We start from the raw sequence: 12,938 nt of genomic DNA, 5'->3' as shown, positions 1-12,938 counted from the left end.
GATCCTACCATGCTTAATTTTTGCACTCACTAACACACAGGCTCTTCCCACAAACGACGCCAATTGTGGGGATTGGGTCCGATCACTTCTCATGTTGGATAGGTAGACTCAAGCCCAACTAGCCCAATACAATGAATTTATAGAGAATGGGTTTAAGAACTAGGTCTTAGTCAGGATTACAACAACTAGACACGGTTGTGTATGGATTGAATAATAAGGATATAGACCAAAGTGTGAAGTTCTGTCCTCGAGCACTTCGTCTGAGGAACTTCGTGTTCTTCTTCTTTCTTCAATGCTAGGTTCCAAGATCGTGCAAATTTCTCCCGTATTCTCCTCTTTTCTCTCTCCTCCTTTTCGATTACACTTTCTTGGAGGGTCTCTCACATTATATATCTCTTTCCAATTGATCTTGGCCTTCCATCTGTTGATCATGCAGGTCATTACTTGAGTGCTCATCCCATTAGCCACCTTCCCAAATCCTCTGTGAATTGCGGCAACCAAAACCGCACTGTTCATAGGTCATTTTCTCATTAATGCGGCCAGAATGTTAGTTGGGTGCATTCAATGTGGAGGTGACAGTTTCTCCTTGAATTGCTCCTACACCATACTTCCATGGGCATCCTACTGTACTTGTCCTTTTTCTGGTGGCGCTTCGGGAGGCTGCCTTTGATGGCGTGCCATTCTTTCCTCTTGGGATTTGGGATGCCGAGAACAGGATCGTCCTCGGCAACATTTCTAGGCTATTTGGGCTTTCTTTGTTTGTCCTCGGCCATTTCTCCCTCCTCAGCGTGGGCCTTGGGCTTAGTATAAAGTGGGCCGGGGTTGTTAAGTTCTTTGGCCCCACAGTTGTCAAAACAACTAAACATGAGAAAAAATGTCATTTTCTAAATCTATTATTGTTGTTGTTGTTGTTGTTGTTATTAAAATTATTATTATTATTATTATAAATTTTTTTTCTTATATAGAATTTATCAAAATAATCAAATAATTTATTTAATATAAATAATTAATGCACAACTTAGATAATTAATATATGCATTTACACTATTGGCTAATGAAATGAATTAATACTTTTTTTTAGAAGCCAATGAACTAATACTTTGATATAAATGCAAACTTTGTTAAAGTTGAAGCTTAGACAAAGAGAATCTCTAGAAATATGCTACATTGCAAATCACATGCTCTCTTGTATGAGATCTCTGCTTTTATATATATAAAAATATATATACTAGTTCATTTTTAATTAATTTTGGTAATGAAGTCTCAAATGCTTACACAGCATTTGGAGGAGATGGAAGTGCAATTAATTCCCATTAAGGAAGGGAGGGAGCAATTTGAAGTTGTTATTAAGGGTGATGTTGTGATTTTGCCTGCACACGGAGCTACGGTGGCTGAGATGTTGGTTTTGAGTGACAAAAATGTACAAATTGATGATACAACTTGCCCATGGGTGTCTAAGGTACCTTTTGCAGATATAGGCCTCTTTTTTTTTACAAGCAATTATTTTTATAAAAAGTTTAATTGGTATTGTATTTTATATCACATGATATTTGAGATAATTGAAAAGATAAATTATTCAATTTGAAGTGACTAGCCTCTTTAACTTTAGAGAGAGAATATATTTTTTGATTAATTTCTATTTAAGTTTCATTCCTACATTCACTGTACATAAATAATATGCATAAGAAGTTAACTATCCTAACAAATAGGAACCAACTCCTATCAAATACAAATTTGAAAGAATATCAGCCTAATCTAATATCGTTTATTTATCATCATCTACTATTGCGTATTCATTCAAATTCAAATCTTTTTATTATGCATAATTATTTGCCATGTGGCCATAGGACACAAAGTTCCCTTCCCCTTGAAGATGAATCCTTTCCTGAAGATTGTGATATATATATGGAAGTAGTCATACCGTATTTTGCACCCTTGGTTGGAGAAAACTTGATGTCAAATTTTGAAGTGTTGAATGATAAGAAATCTAATATTGGATACTTGAAATCTAATATCGGATACTTGCACCAATTCTTCTACCACTTATGTGAGTACTTGGAACAAAAGAGCCTTACTTCTCATATCATTGAATTCATCGGGAGTGATGAACTTAACATGTGGAATCAAGAATAAGGTCTGTCTTTTCCACTTTATCTATCTTTTGATTTTCAAACTCAAATTTCATATCAAGTGCACCCTCCAACGTATTATTCTAGTGAATTGTTGGTCATTCTTAGAGTATGTAATTATGATTCTCCAAAATTTTGTGAGATCCTTGAATTGTTGGTTGTTCTTCAATCTCCAAAATTTCATTGGATTCTTGATCCGTTGGTTTTTCTCAAAGGACCTCTAACATTTGGTCCCACATATCTTGCATCCTTGCTATTCCTTTGGACATGTTCCTTGAGAATATCTAACATTTGGTTGATAATCTAGACGAACTTTCCAAAATTTCGGATTAATGCTTTGATATGGGCTAGACATGATAAGCTTAATGGGCAGATCTGGCTTTTTTTTTTTTTTTTTGGGCTGCCCGCGGAAACTTGTGTGAGTAGCTTTTTTTTGGGCTAGTGGGCTGGGTCAGGAGTTATATTTTGGGTCACGTCAGAGTCGTCAGACGAAAAGTTGGTGCTTATAAAACTGGGTCGGGCTTTCTCTTAAAAAAAAAAAAAAAAAAAATTTATTTACAAAAGTTGCAATGACGATAATAGTGGCAAGACAGGAACGAGAAATAGGCAGATTGGCTAGTGGAACTCCAGCAATTCTTGATGGGGCTGGAAATCTCAGGGAAATACGTGTGTTGCTTGCCTCTGATACCAAATGATATCAACTGGGATAATTGAATAAGATAAATTAGACTCTTTTTGGTTAATTTTTCTGCTTATGTTCCGTTACTCATAAGAAGAAAACTATCCTAACAAATAGAAACTTACTCCTATCAAATACAAATTTGAAACAATATCAACCTAATCTAATACCTGTTCATTTATCATCTGCATAATTATTTGCCGTGTGTCAATGGGACACAACAATATCTCAATAAATTTGTGTGAAGGTCTGGGATACTGTTGTGAAGCACAAGAAAGGAGATTACGCATCAATCATTCCTAGTAAATATGCTCATGAGGAAACTGTAGCAACTGCATCTTTTGCTGGGAAGTATGTTATTGTCAAGAATATGACAGAGGTATGTCCCAAATGTAGCTAAAACCTTACTTTGGTTATAAATCACTATTTTTGGTGTACAACTGTAGATTCACTTCCTGTCGAAGAGATATGTTTTTACTATAAACTTTTCCATGAATGCAGGCAATATATGTGGGTGACTACATTCTTGGGGATGGCCTTAATGGGTCTAGCTCAGCCAAAGAGTAGTTTCTAAAGGTGCAGAGTTTTGTTGCTGATTTGAGCTTTAATGTCTACTATGTTCGGTATAATGCAAATATTTAGTGATGATTATTGGGTTGCTTGCAGAAATTTATATATGCAGTTTCAAAGGGGTTTGATCCAGATAGTGACCTGGTAAAGGTTGGCATGGCAAATCAGACAACAATGCTCAAGGGAGAAACAGAAGAGATTGGTTAGTTTTGCAATTATGATATTCCACCTTCTATTTTTTATTTTTTATTTTTTGAAAAGGGAGATATATATCATAAAAACAATAGGCCTCTAGGCCAGATACAAGGAGCCACTATGGACAAGCATAGAAATAGCAGGGGGAGGAACTCCATTCCACAAGCAAGTAGATTCCTCACTCCGAGCCAGCTGAGCCAACTCATGTGCAACTACATTAAAGTCTCTACTTACATGCTTAAAAATGCAAAACTCAAAGGAGTCACACACAAGCTGAATTCCTTGTAATATATGGCCTAACTCACTTCCAGTAGAGTTATCATTCAAGGCTTGGATCACAGTGAAGGCATCACTCTCCAAAATGACCTGAGGCAAATGCAACTCCTGAGCAAGTAAAATGCCCTGCTCCATAGCCAAAGCTTCCACTTGGTCAACAACAAACCGGCCTGGAAGGTGTTTACTAAGAGCTGCTACAACATGACCAAAGCAATCCCTAATGATCACTCCAATGCTGGAATTTCTTTCTTGGTTAGATGTAGCCCCATCAACGTTAACTTTGAAAACACCCTGAGGAGGAGCCTCCCATCTGTTTTGAGAATGCCTTGGGGGAAGGATGTCTAAGGAAGCAGCAGCATTTTTGAAGTCCTCCAAGGAATTGTTTGCTAAAGTCCAAACTTAAGGAGGGGAAAGAGGAGAATCATTATGCACTAATTTGTTTCTGTTAGACCAAATGGCCCATGATAGAGCAAAAACAAGTCCAAGGCTTGTGAGGCATTAGAATGGTTTAAGTGTAAGGCCATGTCTAAAAATGACCAATGGTGACCTTGAAGAGGTCTAGGATAATTTGGCCATAAGCTCCATACTAGGGAGGCCACCTCACAATGGAGGAGAGCATGATTTATATCCTCAGGTTCCAAACCACAAATGGGGCAAGCAGTATTACAATTGATCCCTCTTTTGCTTATATTATCATAGGTGGGCAAACCATTGACACAAGCCCTCCAGGCAAAGATTTTAATTTTTGCCGGGAGGTTTAGATGCCATAAATTCCGCCAAAGCTGTCTATAAGGATCCCCAGAAGAGCTTTCACCCTCTTCAGAAGCATCAACCATGCTATGGGCAACATGATAAGCGCTTTTCACCGAAAATTCACCTTTCCTATTTCCAATCCATATAAGCTTATCTTCTGGAAAATTATAACTTAGCGGAATCCTTAGAATGGTATCCACCTCAAATGGAAGAAAAGTGGCATGAAGAACTTCTGCTTTCCACCATCTAGTGTTTGGATCAATGAGAGAGGAAACCATAGGAAATTCAAAATTTTGGATCTGGGGAGAGATAACTTCTAAGAACTCTCCATATATGGATTTGCTTCCCATATATGGATTTGCTTCCCATTACCAACTCTCCACTAGGTTCCCTACCTTATAACTTCTAAACTACTGTGAATGCTCCTCCAGGAATAAGAAGGGGAAGAACCAAGCTTAGCATTTAATAGATTACCTGTGGGGAAGTATCTGGCTTTAAGCACTCTTGCAACCAACGAGCTCGGATTATTGAGAATTCTCCAAGTCTACTTGGCCAACATGGCCAGGTTAAAGGGTTTCAAATTCCTGAACCCCAACCCACCTCTTACCTTAGGATTGCACATTTTCTTCCAGCTAACCCAACCCAATTTTGTTTCTTGCTACTTTTGGCCCCACCAGAAGTTTTTCATCATTCTTTCCATATCATCACATAGGCCTTAAAGAAGTAGAAAGCAACTCATAGTATATGTTGGAATAGCTTGTGCCACTGCTTTGATAAGAATTTCTTTCCCACCCATAGAAAGAAGCTTACTTTTCCAACCCGCTAGTTTTTGACCAACCCTTTCCTTTAAGATTGCAAAGACTTGCTTTTTTGACCTGCCAATAAGAGAGGGGAGACCAAGATATTTAGTATGTCTCGAATTCTGCATAGGGCCAAGGATATTAAAAATCTCATCTTTAGTTTCTTGGGCTGTGTTAGGAGTAAAGAAGATAGAGGATTTATCCGTGTTTACTTTCTGTTTCGAAGCTTCTTCTTATTCCATCAAAGTTGATCTTAGCAAGTGACATTCTTCCAACGCTGCTTTACAAAAGAGTATGCTATCATCGGCAAAGAAAAGGTGGGTCACCTTTGGGCAACCCCTAGTAATGGAGATGCCTGTGATGAGCTTATTCCTAGCAGCTTGGTGAATAAGGGTTGAGAGACCTTCAGCACAAAGCAGGAAAAGGCTCAGGGAAAGAGGGTCACCTTGGCGGAGGCCCCTTGAAGGATGGATGTTTCCATGAGCTACCCCATTAATAAGAATTGAGTATGATACTGATGTAATGCATTGCATAACCAAGTCTTTCCATCTGTTACAGAACCCCATTTTTTCCATGACTTTTGAAATGAAACCCCACTCAACCCTATCATACGCCTTGCTCATGTCAAGTTTGACGGCCATAAAGCCCTCTTTCCCCGCTTTTTTGTGATCTAAGTAGTACATCAACTCAAAAGCCATTATCACATTATCTGTGATAAGCCTGTTAGAGGTGAAGGCACTTCGATTTTCGGGTATAATATGGGGTAGGAGAGTTTTTAGATGGTTGGCAAGGATTTTTGAAATGAGCTTATAGACAATATTGCAGAGGCTAATGGGACAAAAGTCCGTCATTCTTTTAGGGTTATTTATTTTCGGGATTAGGGAGATGTTGGTTTTGTTGAGCTCCGATATAGGTATGTTGTGGTTGAGGACTCTTAGGACCATATCAGTAATGTTGTTGCCAACAATACTCCAATATTTTTGAAAAAACATAGCGGACATGCCATCTGGTCCAGGGGCCTTATTAGGATGGATTTGTTTTAGAGCCACAACCACTTCTTCTCTAGTGAATTCCCTTATTAGGCTCTCATTCATTTCATCTGTCACCTTAGAAGGAATGGCATCAGTTACTTCCTCAATTCGGCTTGGGTGGGAGGAGCTGTATATGTTATCAAAGTAAGAGATAGCAGCTTGGACAATGCTTTCTTCATCATCACACCATCGCCCCTGCTCATCCCAAATGCGCACAATAGTATTTTGTTTTCTCCTTTCTGATGCTTGCGCATGGAAAAACTTAGCGTTTTTGTCTCCCTCCTTAAGCCAGTGGGCTTTTGCCCTTTGCCCCCAATACATTTCCTCGTCATCAAGAAGATCATTGATCTTTCCCCTTAGTCTGTTAATCTCCAAGCTCAGTTCCTCATCTTTTTCCCGCATGGCAAGGGCCTCCAACCTATTTCTTTTATCCTGTATTTTCTTTGGAATCTGCCCATATACCGCTGAATTCCATCTAGAAAGTTCAGCAGCACAAATTCTAAGATTTTCTGCTATGCCTTCCGGTGTATTCAAATCCATACCAAAACCCTAAGAGGCCTTAATAATGCTCTTACAATCCTCTCTTTTAGCCCAATGAGCTTCAAAGTGGAAGCGTCTTACCCTCGGTCGGTGTCTAGCTCTAGAATCAGAGACAAGAAGTGCACAGTGGTTCGAAGTTGAGTCCACTAAGTGGTGCACTTTCATCCCTTCAAATCTGGCCGACCACTCTGGGGAAGCCAATGCCCTGTCCAATCTAAGGCAAATTCTATTCTCCCCCTCCTGAATATTACTCCATGTATAATCCGGACCGACATAACCCAAATCAAGGAAACCACAATAATTTACAATTCCCCTAAAACCATCCATCTGTAGCTGAGAGCAATTTGCTCCCCTAAATTTCTCATTCATTGAGAGTATTTCATTAAAATCACCTAAACATAACCAAGGTAGTTGGAATTGATTATTAAGGAAAGCAAGAAGGTGCTAGGATTCGTACCTTTTATGCGTCTCTAGATGGCCATAGAAACCAGTTGTTCTCCATTTATAATCATTGCTGGCCTCTGTGATTACTGCATCAACGTGAAATCTTGTGTAGCTTTTAACCTCCAAACTAATTTCCCTTGTCTAGGGAAGAGCAATTCCCCCACTTCTACCAACACTAGGCACAATCAATCCGTTTGCAAACCCAATTCTATTCTTTATTCTTTCCATTCGATTCTTCTTTGATTTTGTCTCCATAAGGAAGACAATTTTTGGGTTCCAACACCACACCAGATCATGCAATGCCCAAACTGACCGGGGATTCTCCAATCCCCGACAATTCCAATTTATAATCCTCAGTGCTTCCGCCATTAAAACAAATTTTCTATACCATACATCATATAACGCTAACCCAAAAAGAAATAAGAAAAACCAAGGGTACAACCAGAGCATCCAACCCACACCAAGAAACAAAGGGAAAATCCAAAAAAAGAACCCCCTAATAAGCAATAGGGAATTATTAAGCATATAGAAACTATTCACCTCTTACTTGGAATATCCCCCCCTGGCCAAAACATGCCTGGTCCAGCAAACCTTCAGTAACCGGAAGTCATGCCACAGAAGCTTCAGGCAGCCTCAAAATACCAACTTCTACAGCTTTGAAATTCCACAGAGGCAGACAAGATAAACCACCAGTAAACCAATCGGCAAAAGGTCCAGCCCCAGTCCGATCAAGAGGACCCACCCATGGATCCGATAAACCTCTGATAAAGAGGGGAAACCCACCAAGAGCGTGATGATGAACAGACAGAGGAATCGGATCATTTAGCAGCGGCCAACAGAAACTTGTGCGAACGCAACCAGAAAAAACCAACAGGACCAAAGCTCCGAGAGGGAAAGCTTTTGATCCCGCAATTCAGGGAAAGAAAGAACAATACCCTTGAAAACCAAGAGCGATCGATAAGAATGACAAAAAAAAAAAAACCCCTAGCTCGACCGATTAGAATGATCGTTTAGGGGAGATGGTGTTCGGACTCGACGAGAGAGATGTGCTCGAACTCAGCCGAGAGAGAAGAACTCCTACTGGGGAGAGAAGACAGAACCCTTATTGTCTATTCCACCTTCTATGCTTACAAGAAGTTGTTACTTGTGTTATTTTTACATAGTTTCCACTTACACAAAAAGAGGGGAAATATTTGACAGGTAAATTAGTAGAAAGTACGATGATGCGCAAGTATGGAGTGGAAAACATTAATGAGCATTTCAAAGGCTTCAATAACATTTGTGATGCTACTCAAGGAATTTCATTACCCCCATGTCTCATGGTATTGCTTTTCCATTAAAATATTGTGGTGTTCAACATTTTTTAGTATGTGTTTCTTCATATGATCTCCATCATCACCTTATCCTCCTTGTTAGCTATACTATAGTATAATCAACAGAGAGAGAGAGATGATGTTCTATCACCAATCAGGAGCCCTTCATCTATCCACTCACATGCCCTGTGTAGCACAACGAACTTGCAGATTAGCCAAAAGATAATCTACCTTGAGACAGTGCCACTCAATATATTTATGTCCAGTCATTCTGATATTTTTAGGTGGACCTAAACTAATTTAGTAATTTGTTTCATTATCAGGAGCGTCAAGATGCATTGTATAAGCTGATAGAGGAGAAGCTAGATCTAATCTTGGTGATTGGTGGGTGGAACTCAAGCAACATCTCGCACTTACAAGAGATTGCAAACAATAGTGGGATCCCCTCATACTAGATTGACAGTGAGCAGAGAATAGGTCCTGGTGACAGAATTGCATATAAGCTGAATGTGAGTGTGAATGCATTGAGTTCCATTACTTCTTCTAATACTAAATTTCAAATCTATTCCCATTTTCTTTCTTCCCTCTCCCCCCCTCCCCCCTTCCTCAACTTGTCTTTGAAATTTTAAATGTGATTTGCAATAGCACGGGCAGTTGGTTGAGAAAGAAAACTTTCTACCAGAGGGTCCCTTAATAGTTGGTGTAACAGCTGGTGCTTCTAATCCAGATAAGGTAATTTTCTTATTGTTGAAGAATGTTGTTTTTTTACCATGGAAATCCTTTGTCGTAAGCTAGGGTATTTCTATTTCCTAACCATTATATGCCATTCTGAATTTTTTAATGATATTGGCTATAGAAGTGATATAATCATGTTCCTTCGGATTTTAACTAGGTTGTTGAGGATGTCCTTATCAAAGTGTTCGACATCAAAAGTGAAGAGGCCTTGCAACTTGTGTAATTTAGGTTAGCTTCAAATGTATATATTAGCCAAAGTATCAGTGTAACCATACAACTGGACAGGAGTATAATTGAATAATCTATGTTACGCAGTCCCAATGTACTGTTGAATTTTTACATTGTATTGAAAGGTTATGGTCATTCCGGCTATCACGTTTTTTGAATTTTTGAATCAACAAGTTTGGTGGTGAACCAAAAATTTCCACAACTACTAAAATGGTATGTTGTGAATTGTGATTGGTGCACAATAAATGTGATGTTAGTCAGTAGTGAGCCATGTGAAAATGATTTTGTATACTCTCAACTTGATTCCTCAAGCAACTTGTGAAAAAGTATCTAGCATTACTTGTGTACATACTATCTAGAGGTTGATATGTTTTCAAGTTGATTCTTTGAAGACATTACTGAAAAGGGAGTGTAGGGCATTGGTGGATTTGTCATCTGTTTTGACAGCAAACTCTGCTTATTTGTGTACTTGAAACTTCACTTCAATTTATTTACTTTCACTTGGTGTAACTGTAAACAACATATCCCATGTTGTGTTTAAAGTAAAAATTTAGTTAAACTGTTATCAACAGTTGATTTATTCTTCTATAATGCCATTTTAATAGATATCTATTAGCCTATTATCATTAAGCTAATTTTATTTCAATGTTTAACAATCATTTTGGGATTTGTTTGAACAAGGCATGAAAATGTACAATTGTAACCCAAATCTTCTGGATGTTCAAGAAAGAAAATAATGGAACAGATGAGTATATATAAAATTGAAATCACGGTTTCAACTTTGAACCATGGCTACATCAAACTAAAATAGAATTATTAATTAAAAATAGAAAATAAAAGCAATTTAAACACATTGCCCCCTTACAGTGTAAAATTAATGATGCAGGAAATACGACTTATAAATTTTTATCACCATTCTTAAGTCCAGAACAGCATTCAAATTTTGATTTATAACTATAGACATAATTTTTTTTTTTAAATGTTATAGTGCTGATTATTATAATTGGGGTCAGAATGTAAAAGCCAGATCAATATGACCAAATATAACATTATTATGAACCTTAATTAAAATTGAGGTTATATAATTATAAGTTTTGAAACTTATACAGCCAACCTCAATCAAGTAAAAAGAAGTTTGACCAGTGAATGAGAAAGAAAACTGGTGCAAGTTGTGAGCATTAGAGCACCAAATCAATCATAAACAATTGGCACCCCAGGATAAGTTTAAAAAAAAAAAAAAAAAAAAAAAATCATGTTTGATTCCAACACAAATAAAAATAAGCTGTCTAAGCAAATCCTATTGCATCTAAAATTACAATTCTTGTACCATTTATGTTAATTGGGAGCTTAGAGCCAGGCCGTCAAACTCCATAAACTTTCCCTTCCAAGTCGTATAGGACAATTGTAACAAAGTGGACAGAATGGATCAAAGTAGACCAAAAGAACCGACCTGGACCGAATTGGAGATATATAATGGACTGAAGTAGACCGAATGAACTGAACTGATGTGTAAAATCATATAGTATATAACAAAGAACCAGTTGTATATAGTATGCAAGCTGCTTAAAGTCCATTTATGGACTAAAGCAAGCATGCATTTAGAATGATGTACAGGAAGAGATGCCAAGACCTACTTAAGTTAATGTAGTTGTTATATGGATATAATAGTTTCTTATTGGTATCTTGATCTTGTCAAAACTCTTTGGTATGGTATTGAGCAGTTATGTGATATATGTGAGGGTTTTGCTTCCGAATTCTGTCAATGCACATAAATTCTTTGGTATCGAGCAGTTATTTTGATATAAATGTGGGTTTTGCTTCAGAATTCTTTCAATGCACGTTACCGTACAATTCCTTACCCAGGGCTGGTGTTTGGTGGAGAAGTGAAGGTCAATACAGTTTTTTCATACGAGATTCCACTGGTGTATCCGATTCCATACTGATCCTTTTTGGTGCTCTAAGCCAAGGTGTACAGGTTAATTACTTCTATAGACATATCCATAAGAGTTTGGCTTCCTCCGGTACATTTTCTAATTGGAATTTCCTTTAATTTTAATGAGAAACTGTCACATCATCCATCAATTAAATAACTGGTGGAGATTAAAATAACCAGAAATATTTAGTTAAAAAAGTAATGAAAATAAGTCAAATCTTACCTATAATACCATTTTAGTTCTTTTTAGCCGACTTTATCTATGAAGGCTATGAAGAAATATGTCATCGTTCTAGATGATATGCCAATATTTCGCTTTGATTCCACACCAATGACATGCTAATTTTCCCTCAAAGCAGGTCCTATCTCTTAGAAGAGAACCACACGTACCATTTATTTGGGGTGGCTTTGTTAAATATTAATCAAATTGTTTATTAATGTGTTGGAAGTGGTAACTATTGGACTTTAATTACATTTATTGCTTCAGCTTATGTTTTTTAATTGAATAAGCTCATGCTTTTGCCTAGCTCGTCTGTTAATTGGCTTTTTGAGTTTTTTCTCCTTCATTTTAATAGGCTACACTCTTCTAAATTAAGAACAGTAAAGCAAGTAATTAGGGGAAAAATCACTACTGCAAGTAGTTGACTTGAAAATAGAAAAAAATCTTATGATATGGTCTCAAGACCTCACTATTATAATATGAGTGGGTTCCATGTATTATAAGAGATTAATGGTCTCATGAGATACCCTCTCTTAGAAAGTAAGGGTGTGCATGAGTTAGTTAGAAAGTTTTTTCAACCTAACCTGTCACACGTGTAGAAATCAATCCAACCCACTTAAGTCGGGTTTGACTGCTCATTGTCCTGTTTTTGAAAAATGCCTCCCAAGGGCAGCTCTACATTTAGGGGTTCAAAAGAACCCCTGACTTGGTAAAAAAATTATTAAAATTTTTTTTTTGACCCCATAATAAAAATTCAAACACCCATAACCCACAAAATTTTAAACTATGTATGATCATCTTAGTGTTACTTTCACAATATTTTTAAAATGATCAAGGCCGGCTCAACGAATTTGAAGGCCCTAGGCAAAAACTTTAAGCGGGGCCTTTTACTATATTTAATTATAAATTCATATATTTTTTCAATTAAAATTTATTTTTCTTGCTTTTTGAGATGTAAAATTACTAATTAAGTTTTTGCATTCAAGTTCACTAACGTTTCCTTTTCAATTGATAATATGGCTAATCCACTTAATCTTTCTTATGACAAAATTGATCTTAAATAGAATTTTATTAATTTTAATTTTGAATTTT

At 37.2% G+C, this 12,938-nt stretch overlaps 1 pseudogene; it reads left to right on the top strand.

The window, feature by feature from the left end:
- The first annotated feature begins 1,255 nt into the window (after positions 1 to 1,255).
- Positions 1,256 to 9,714, top strand: LOC115969376 (annotated as a pseudogene).
- Positions 9,715 to 12,938: the final 3,224 nt, after the last annotated feature.

This window comes from Quercus lobata, chromosome 11 (assembly GCF_001633185.2).
Source record: "Quercus lobata isolate SW786 chromosome 11, ValleyOak3.0 Primary Assembly, whole genome shotgun sequence".
NCBI classification, from domain to species: Eukaryota; Viridiplantae; Streptophyta; class Magnoliopsida; order Fagales; family Fagaceae; genus Quercus; species Quercus lobata.
The sequence above is the reverse complement of the archived record's forward strand: the minus strand, read 5'-3'. Positions and strand labels throughout refer to the sequence as shown.